The following is a 10,726-nucleotide window of genomic DNA, read 5'->3' as shown; positions in this document are numbered from 1 at the left end:
GTGTCTGAAATTTCCTAAAACTACACTCTTTGTGGGACGGAGGGAGTATGTTATAATTTTTTTCAGAAAACATGGTCAAACTAAAAAAACGAAGACATTTGATATTATTTTATGTAAGAAAGAGAATACAAATTCGCAATACGTCTGCGAAGTTGTAAAGTGCAAACAGAACATATGTAAATCATTTTTTCTATCTAAAATATTAGGAATACGTATATATATCTTGATATGTTTCTCACGTATAGTATAAAGTATCTGCTCGGCCCCCCTTATTCAAAATTTCTGGTTCCGCCGCTGGCTGGCGTGCTGCATGGCGGCGCATGTGCCCGGGTGAGGGGGTCGGAGGGTGTCGTGGGGCTGGTGAGCCATGAATGTCGGAAAGAAAATTCAGTGGGCACGGGCGGGTGCGGTTATACATCAACCATCACCTGAATTCCTGAAAGGATTAATTAAAATGGAATTTAGATGGATCGCCAGCCCAATAATGAAGCATACACACTGGCATGCATGCATGCAGAAGTAAAACAATGCTGATATGATATCACCTACATGCATATGCATGCAAACTCAAAATAAAATAAAAGCTATAGTAACTATTAAATTAAGCATCCAATTAAATTTGAATTACCATTATCTTTCTTATGACAGGAGAGGGGCGCGTCCCTGGATTCGACGCCAATGGCGGGCGGAGTCGAGGCCCGGCGGGACGGGCGGCACGATGAGGGGCCGCTCGAGGCGGTCGCTCCTGTAGATCGATCAGGAGGAGCGGGGAGAAGTCGTGGACGACCTCGTCGTCGCCGTCGCTTCCCACGCCATGCCGGCATTCGTGTGCAAGGGTGACTACTCGTCGGAGAGTGTCCGCTGTTGCTTCCTGGTCGATCTCAAGCTAGCTTCGGTCAGTGCACTACGTAAGAAACGACCTATAGTGACGTGCACAAAAGTGATCTGCTGTTGTTGCCTGTCACTCCACAAGTAGAGATGACGGGCTTTATCTCCGCGCGTCACCCTCGGACCAGTTTGGGCCTCGCGAGGCCTCGGCAGAAACGTGGCCCGTCACCTTTGAGACAAGATAGGTGACGGATCTTAACAACGACCATCACCTATACTGGATGTGACGGTCCATATTCTTTGACCGTCACCTAGATTCCATTCAATGGTGACAGGCCATGACTGAAGCTGCGAAGGTGACGGTCCACATTCTTTGACCGTCACCTAGATTACATCCAATGGTGACGGACAATGACTGAAGCCACGAAGGTGACGGCGTTTACTTAGCCCGACACCGCGTCTTGTGATGCGCTTAACCTATACTACTTGAAAGGTGACGCATTACGCGTATAGTTCGTCACTTATGTGTATGCGTCATCTTACCGGTGGCCACGAACTTAGACATTTTTTGTTGGACACGCACGTCGCCGCAGTTCTAACAAAACGATGAAAATTGAGAGGTAACAATGCTGAGAATAGCGCGAGTAGAAAACCTTGGAAATTGCGAGATTGTTGCGAGATAACAATGCAAGCAGCCAGAATTTCATTATATATATATATATATATATATATATATATATATATATATATATATATATATATATATATATATATAAGGAGCTACATAGAAACTACGATATACATAGTTTATGGCAGTCCCCTCATAGCTTCCGCCACCATGAAGATGGCGTAGACGTATCCGGCGACGCTCGGCACGATTGGCGCATTCACCGGAGGTCTCCCAAGGCGGTGGCGGGTCTCGTTCAACGAGTTGAACGAGTCCCTCAGGACGCCGATTGCCCAGTTGTCGCCTGGGCCGAAGGGGTTGGGGTTGAAGACGTCCTCCATCGGCGCAGCGGCCGGAGCCGGAGCAGGGGCTGGCGCCGGAGGTGACGGAGGACGAAGGTGAGGGCGACGAGGGGAGGAGGGGGAGGAAGACGGCGACGAGGACGACGAGTCCGCTGCTTGAACATAGCGGCGGCGGCGGCGGGATCGGCGGGAGGGAGAGCCACCCGACATCTTGGTGTACGGCGGCAGCTGCGCGTGCGAAAACAGTTGTGTGATCTGAGGCGCGCGAGAGCAACGTCCGTGGTGAGTGGAGAAGAAGAAGAGTCCGGGTGGCAGTATTTATAGGGCCAGCGGAATGCGAAAGGTCCGGCGGAATTCAAACGGGCGCGCGGCTGCGGAGAGGGCAACGGGCGGCGGTTGCGATTCCCGAAAGAAATAGATAGGTGACGTGCGGTATGTGGATCCCGTCACCTGTAAACATTTGCAGGTGACGGGCCACACTGGAAACAATCTCCAGGCGCTGCATTGTAAAGCTAATAGAAAGGTGACGGGCCACATTCCTTGCCCGTCACCTGGGTCAAGTTCTGAAGCGTCCCCTCATAAGAGAGAACTTAAATGTGCTACAAACATCAGTCCCAGGAGGCTGATGACACATTTATTACATCAGATGGTTCATTACCGTACAACTCTACGCGGTAGTGAGCAGAGGAACGCCACTATCGCGAGGATTACAATCCACACACACGCAACGATATTAAAAACAAAGAGAAAATCATCAGAGTCTGGCATCATGCGGTATCTCCTGCGAGTGACCCTAATCCACAGGCGAGGCTGGGTGCAGGACGGTACCCCTATTCAACATCGTCGGGTACAAAGTCTGGATCTTCCTCTGTAAAAATAAATAATGGGGTGAGTACAAACGTACTCAGCAAGTCCAACCACACCCACGGAGGGGGGTATAAATAGAGTATAATGCACAGGGTAAATCAAGGATAAGGCTAGGGTTTGATTTGCGGAAAGCAATATTTTATGCAGGGGTTCATTTGAAAGAAAACATTTCTAAAACCAGTTTTCTTATACCGAGTAACACAAAGGGTTGATCCACACGGGATCCAAGTTTTAGACTGCTACCGGACTCCTCATCCGCCGTAGCACACGGCACAACTGCCGGACACATTTCCAAAACAACTCACGCCAACCCATCCCAAAGTAAACACTAGTTGTGAGACCACACCGTAACTCGCCCAGTACCGTGGGCACGGACTATTCGAATAGGTTTCAACTCTGCAGAGGTGTGCAACTTTACCCACAAGTGGGGTACCACAACACGATCACCTTAGTGTCGGTGCAGATCCCAGCAAAGCCATTACCCACCTTAGCTAGACCTGACTAGCCATCATGGGATGCACCAAGGGGTCATCGACCTTTCACCTAGGTTTAACCGGGCATAAGACACTCGGGGCTTATCCCTTTTCCTTAGTCACCCGTTGCTCTCAGCTCTCCTGATGGGTATCAGACTAACTAGTGGGATTTATGCTAATCCGTTGCCCATACAACGGTCGAGTGGTTTGCACGATAGTGGAGTTAGGTGAGATGTAACACCAACTCGGTCCTTAGGGGTGACAAGATGGATATCTCCCTTCCTTGCCCTGCCATACTGGCACGAGCACACCAAACGGCAAATCACACTGAAATGCCATCCATCCCGTCTAGACTCATCTTTCGAAAATCCACTTTTATCCCTTCCCACACACACCTTTTCTTTATAAAACAAGTTGTATAAAGTAGCAGGTCCTAAGCGTTCTAGTATCGATTAACGTCCAAGCAAAATCAGACATTAATCTAGGTGGTCAAGGAATGGTTGTCACCAATCAAGGGGTGGCTATCCAACCGTGTTTTCATGCAAGCAAAACATATGCAATTTTGTAAAACAGGCCAATGGGTTGTGACTATAAAAACTAGGATAAAAGCTTGCATCAAAGGATGGGATTGAACTTGCCGTCTTCGAAGCCTTCGGAGAGGTTCTGGTCGAAGCACTGTCCTTCGGGCTCGGGGTCGTGGATCTGGTCCTCGTTCACGGGCTCACAGTACTTCTCGTCAATGGGCTCTCCTTTGTTCACACCGTGGTCTACGACACGTACAAACAAACACACAATCAAGAAAAAGAAATAAAAGTTTTATCGTTGAGCTCGAATCGGAAATAATTAAGATATGGAGTTTGGAGTAATATTTTTGGGTGGTTTCGTAATGGCATGGCCGAAACTAGGTTAAGAAAGGCGTGGAAGAGGTTCGGGCCGATCAGAGTTCGTTTGGTGCATGAAATGATAGGTTACAGGATGGTTTAAGGGTTAAACAGGGGTCCATGGACCTATTTGTAATTATAATTGAGAAGGTAGGGGCTTGGTTTGTAATTTAGAAACTATTTGGATTATTCGGGGAGGGTCAAGGTTATATTTAGAATTATGTTTATATGTGGAAAAGGTTTATTTGAAAAAAGAGTAAAGGGCAGGGTTCTTTTTGAATAAAAGCAATAGGTGGAAGGGTTCTTTATGGAATAGCGTAAAGTGGGAGGGGTTTTTGGCAAAGTTGCCATCCCCTTCCTTCCCCCGTGCTGGGAAACAGGGGAGGGAGGGTGGCGCTCGTCGGCGGCGGCCAATCCGGCGGTCTGGGCCTTAATCGTGGTCGGGCGGAGGGGGAAAATGGAGCGGGGAGGCGCGGGGTCTGATACCCGGCCGCGGCTTGGCTTGGGGTGAACCGGGGCGGCCTATCCGCGAGGGCGAGCGGCGGCGAGCGGCGATGGTCGAGGTGGCGTCGCTGCTGAGCCCGGCGGCGGCCAGGAGGAGAGAGAGAGAGAGGCACCAGGGGGCTCGGGAGCTCGACTTCCCCTGCTCACCTTTGTTTGTAGGGGAGTAGGGAGGCCAGTCCACGGGATGCAGTCGTGACGGCAGTGTGGGTTCGCGGCGGCAGTGTTGGAGCTTGGGAGGAGGCGCGGCTCGTGGTGGTGGCGGTTGCGGAGCTCGAAGGCGGGGCTTGGGGTCTATTTATAGCGCCTCGAGCGCGGCGGTGGCGAGTAGGTGCCGGCGGGCGGCGCGGCGGGCCTTAATGGCGCTCGGCCGCGCTCGCACGTCGTGGAGCGGCACATGGGCAGCGAGGTGGTGCAGGGATGATGGGACATAAGCGGAAGCGGTGAGCATAGGGCGGCGTTGTGCGGCGTGCGCACGTGGGGGGTCGGGGTAGCGGCGAACGGGACCGGGCGGCCGGCGGGTGGCGCGGCCACGCGTGCACGCGCGCCGAGGCGGCGAGCAGCATAGGGAGAGGTGGCGCTGGCGCGGCCGGTGGGCGGTGCGGGCATGGCAGCGGCGGGCGGCACGGCGGCGCTCCGGCACGCGGTCCGCGTGCGTGGACTGGCTCAGCGGGGCGCGCAGCGGCGCCACGGCGGGCGGTGCGGCCGTTTCGGCCTAGCGCGGCGAGCGTTGTGTGCGCGTGCGCTCGTGCATGTGGGCGCGAGCGTGCGCTGCAGGTGCCATGGCCCGGGCACGAGTGGCAAGGGAGGGAGGCGCGCGCGGGAGGACTGGCAGGGAGCGGCTCGGGGCAGGCAGGCGTGACGGGGAATGAAGGGAGGAAGGAGAGAGAGGAGGGAGGGAGAAAAGAAAAGAGAAATGGAAGAAAAGAAAAGGAAAAAAGAAAAGAAAATGGAAAAAATAGAAAAGGGAAAAGAAAAAGGAGGGAGAGAGAAAGAGAGGAGGAGGACGGGATTCGCGCCGGCGGCGACCGCGGCGACCGCGGCCGTGGTCGGCCACGCGCGGCGTCGGTCGCGCGCGCGGGCAAGGGGAGGCGTGCGTGGCCGGGTGTGCGGGCCAGGGGGGCATGCGCGGCCGGGTGCGCGGGCCAGGGGGGCATACGCGGCCGGGTGCGCGGGCCAGGGGGGCATGTGCGGCCGGGTGCGCAGGCCAGGGGGACAGTGGCGCGTGCGGCCGGCGCTAATCGCGGTCGGCGGTCGCGCGATGAGACGGTGGTGAGGAAAAATAGAGAGAGCGAGGTACGGTCGGCGAAAAGAAAAGGTGACATCGACGAATGGAATCGAGAGTTGGAAATTGGGTGCTCGGGCCAGAGGAAAGATTTTCGGGAGTTAGGATTCAGGGTTTAGGTGGTTTTGAGCTCAACGACGAAAAAGAGTTTTGAAAAAAATTTAGCGTGTGATTTATTTGGTGAATTTTTTAGGTCGTTACAAGTTCCAACTGTACTTAAAGCCATCCCCCTTAACCGTAGATCTTTACGGCTCCCATTTCAAACCTTAGGTCGCGCCCTCCTCCTCGCCTCCTCCAGTAGGCCCTCTTCGCCGTCGCTCAGGCCCACCTCCTCGCCTCCTCCGGTTGCGCCGCCCTCTTCGCCGTCGCGCCTCCTCGTCACGGCCCCCGACCACCGCCCTCGGCCTCGCCCAGGCAAGAGCCAGAGGCCAGCCGCCGCCAGCAGTCAAGATCCAGAGCTGGGCACGCTGTCGCCCAGGCAAGAGCCAAAGGCCAGCCGCCGCCAGCCGTCAAGATCCAGAGCTGGGCACGCCATCGCGCAGACAATATCCAGAGCCCAGGCGCCGCCAGCGGGCAAGATTCAGAGCCGGTCACTCCGTCGCGCCCGTCGTCGTCTTCAGGCAAAATTGTTCTTGCTGTCATATATTTGCTTGGATTTGCTGTCTATTTTTGCTGTCCGAAACATCAGTCTACATTGCTTGGATTTGCTGTCTATTTTTGCTGTCCGAAACATCTGTCTGAATTGCTTGGATTTGTTGTCTATTTTTGCAATTAGAGGCAAATGAAGATATGGGAATAGTGAAAATCTTATTGCCATACAAAATTGAGAGATTGAGAGATTGTTACTTGCCATGAACAGGTCAGCCTCGAAGGGCATGAAACAGATGCCATGAACACTCGCTGGTGTGTGACAACTGTAATTGCCCTTCGAGGCTGAGCTCTTCATGGATTTTTGAGAGTGAATCACTCATTGCCACCTTTCCCAAATTATATTGAGAGATTGAGTACTTGCCATGAACAGGTCAGCCTCAAAAGGCATGAAGCAGATGTCATGAACACTCGCTAGTGTGTGACATCTGTTTCTGCCCATTGAGGCTGAGCTCTTCATGGATTCTGGAGAGTGAATAAGTCATTGCCACCTCTGACAAATAAAATTGAGAGATTGAGTTGTTGCCATGAACAGGTCAACCTCAAAAGGCATGAAGCATATGGCATGTACACTTGCTGGAGTACTGTGGCATGTGCTTCTGCCTTTCGAGGCTGAGGTCTTCATGGATAGTTAGTTAATCGAAACATATCTATCCCATTTCTGATGCCTTTGTATGTTATATTTTTGATAGTTGACATGCAAGAGCTGCTGATCTTTTATGTCTAAGATCATTTTTTTATGTATTATTGGATCATTTTGGTTTTATTGAATCTTTCTGCAAATGATGATGTGGTACATTTGCTGTCTATTTAATTGGATCATCATGGTTTATTTTGCTGCCTATTTTTGCAGAATCAGTGGAAGAAGCCATGTCGGAAACTGGATCCTCTGATTCAAATGCACAAGTTGACCAAGTGCTGAATGTTCAACCCGAAGTGTCTGCATAAACAGGTGCATGTAGCACCTCCCAGCGTAGGAACCCAAGAGCACAAACCAAGTGGCCTAGTGACATCATCAAAGTCGCAGGGTTCGACAGTGACGGGTTCCTAACAAATGATGATGGAATAAAATGATGGCGACTGATCTGTGGATTAATCGCACGGTAAAGGGTTGGAATCAATGTCCACTTTGAGGATTTGGAAGAGCCCATGCGGTAGGGCTTGTTCGATATCATGAAGCAATACTTGCAGTTTCCTGAGGGCACATCCGAGGCAGAGCTGAATCGTGTCAAAGGGGCAGCATGCAAGTCAATCGCCAGGCTCCACAGGAGCTTCAAGTCCAATCTGGTACGAAATTATGTCAATGATGGTAAAGAGCCCTTCGAGCTGCACAAGCACTTGGATCGCCAAGACTGGGAGATGTTCGTGGAGACTGCCACCTCGGAGCAGTTCAAAGAGAAGAGTGAGCACTTCAAGAACCTTCATGCTAGGATCACAGACAACCACTGCCTCGGTCCAGAGGGCTATGCTAGGAAAGAGAAGGGGAGGTGGAGCAAAGAGAACAAGGCAATGGAGGAGGCGGAGTCAGAGAACCCTTGGAAACAATATCCTGGGCGATCAGAGCCATATTTAAGGGCCAGGGCTGGTCCAACACCATCCACCGGGGAAATCACCTGGAGTAGCGATGGTACCAAGAGGCTGGCTGACCGGGTGATCGAGCTGAAGGATCATGAGAGCGGTGTAAGAGAATATGGCATCCTCTCCACTGCCATTGATATGCCAGAGCACACCGGTCGCGTGCGTGGAGTCTCCAGTTCAAGGGGTTGGAAGGAAGCCTTCGGCAAAGAACATGAAGGCTTGTGGAAGAAAAAGAAACAGTCTTCTATTGTGGATCCCGACCGCCTAAAACAAAAGATAAAGGATGACATCTTTGCTACACTCAGGGCAGCAGGGATTGATGTTGAAGCAGCATTATTAGCTGCGGCCCATGGTAAGAGCAACTGCGCCTCCAAGGAGGTGGAATAGCAAGATCCAGAAGCAGCAGCAGCAACCTTGCCTAACCCCCCTCCCCCGGTCAGCGCAGCAATATCCTATATTTGATGAGCCGGACTTCATTGAAAGGCTCAATAATGTTCCAACCCCCTGCAGCATTATAACTGGAAGCTACTCAACTTTGTTTATTGAGCTAGCACAGGGGATTGTGCAACTTGGGGACAAGGAATGCCACATAGTGCCAGTGCAGGATGGGTATGTCGTGGTCAAGATTGATTTTGTCCACCAGAATGCCAAGGATATTGCTCTGCCCATCCCGCTGCCAGAAGCCGACATTTATACTTTGGGGGATGCCGTTACCATGCGGATCCAATGGATGAAAAGTGGTATTATCATCCCCCAATTGGTCGGTCGACAACTAGTGGTGCCCCAAAGCGGTCACGCACCCAACACCTGATCCTGAAAATATGAACAAGGATGCCACGCGACGACCCTCCCGCCGCACCAAAGAAAAAGAGACCAGCCACCCCAAAGAAAAAGGGAAAGGGTAAGGCAGAACCCAAGCCACCAGCACAGAAAGCAACGGAATCAAAGGGTAAGGCGGCACCCAAGGAACCAGCTGCAAAAAATGTATGGACTTCTGCTCACTACAAGTTTGTGATGGGCAATCCAATGTTGTCAGAGCTGGATCTGGCCACTGCAGGGGTGAATACCAAGGGACTCCACAAGCACTACATGACCCATGCCAACGGTGATGATGCGTCAATCATGGGTCATTACAAGGCTAAGGACTTGCACAGTGGGCTTGGTTATTTCTCCGTTTCTTGGTTTGATCTGTACGACGTCTTCAACCTCGATGCCTTGGACATCTCCCTCATCTGTTGCTTGACACTATGAGTATATATAGCACAAAAGATTGTTCCTGTTATTTTTAATTACTTCGTAATGCTAAACCCTATGTCAACTTTCTGAAAACTAATGTATTTGTATGTAGGCAATTGGCCAGAGAATCAAAGAACCGTGAGCTTAGTGTTGAATTCATTGACACCCAGGATTTCTCTGCCGGAGTGATCAATAAGGATCCGCAGCACGTAGAGTCTGCCATCACAAAGGTCTTGGGCTCTTCACCATGTTGTGTGCTTGCCGCGCACCACACAGGCTCCCACTATTTCCTAGCCGTCATCTGTCCGAAGTGGAAAATAGTGTGGTACATAGACTCCTTAAGATCACTCGGCGACGATGGCATCACTCTGGGACAACGAGACTTCACCAGCACCAAGGCGGTTATTGATAGGTATATCTCTGAGTTACCACATTTGCAATCTTCTTATTTGGAGCCTGTCACCTATTTAATTTGCAGCTAACGACATCCATAACGCCTAATGCAGTACTTTCCCCACCTTTCGAGCCGAGCACTGTCTTCCAAAAACCAAGTTGACGCACGTGACCGATTTTTCGGTATATCTCTGACCTTCTGCATACTATGTTTTCATGATTTCACTAAATAATATATTTGTGCTAATAGTATATATCATCTTGAGCAGTGCATGCAGCAAGGACCTGGAAATGTATGCGGGTTCTATGTTGCATACCACATGATCCGCCTTGCTACAAGTTTCAAAACCCTTAAAGAATCAAAAGTATGCCTTTGTCAAATATATCTCTGACCGCTTGCTGCATCAACACACACACACAGACACACACACACACACAAGCACTCATCATTTGACTGTCACCACTAGTTGTGTGTGTGTGTGTCGTATAAGCACTCATCATTTGACTGTCACTTTTTGCTAGGATGTGCGGGGTCATCCGGACAAGCAATTGGACGACAAGCAGCTCTTGGGTATTAGAGAAAAGCTTGCCTCCTTCTTGCTTCTAGATGTCATAAGCGACAAAGGTGACTTCCACTGTCACAGCTGATGAACTGATAATTGTATATGTGTACTGTTAATTCTTTCATGGACCTACTCTCAATTCATGTGATTATTGTATATGTGTACTGTTAATTTATAGTGCAGAGATACAATATATAGTTTGTCATGTACAGTTGGTGGTTGTTTTTTATGTAAGCTTTGCGAGATATCAATTGAGTTCTATTCTGTGTGTTTGCTGGATCAACAAGAAGGCTGCCAAATTCTAGTTGTGCTCTAGGATGCAGCCAGGAAACAAATTTCAGCTTGCAGGGGTCAGGTTCTAAGGTGACGGGCAACAACCAAATCCGTCCCTGCTGTATACTCACCAGGTGATGGCGCAGTAAAGCACAACCCGTCACTTATCTAGAATCGTAGGTGACGGGCGTCGTGAGCTAACCGTCATATGTGTTGGACAAAGGTGACGGT

General features: G+C 50.8%; 1 long non-coding RNA gene across 1 annotated transcript; it reads left to right on the top strand.

Moving 5' to 3' along the window:
* The first annotated feature begins 9,328 nt into the window (after window positions 1-9,328).
* Window positions 9,329-10,478, top strand: LOC120641171. Its single transcript, XR_005662167.1, has 3 exons — window positions 9,329-9,842; window positions 9,929-10,024; window positions 10,182-10,478. It is a non-coding gene; the product is annotated as an uncharacterized LOC120641171 (long non-coding RNA).
* The last annotated feature ends 248 nt before the right edge of the window (window positions 10,479-10,726 follow it).

This window comes from Panicum virgatum, chromosome 7K (genome assembly GCF_016808335.1).
Source record: "Panicum virgatum strain AP13 chromosome 7K, P.virgatum_v5, whole genome shotgun sequence".
NCBI classification, from domain to species: domain Eukaryota; kingdom Viridiplantae; phylum Streptophyta; class Magnoliopsida; order Poales; family Poaceae; genus Panicum; species Panicum virgatum.
The sequence above is the reverse complement of the archived record's forward strand: the minus strand, read 5'-3'. Positions and strand labels throughout refer to the sequence as shown.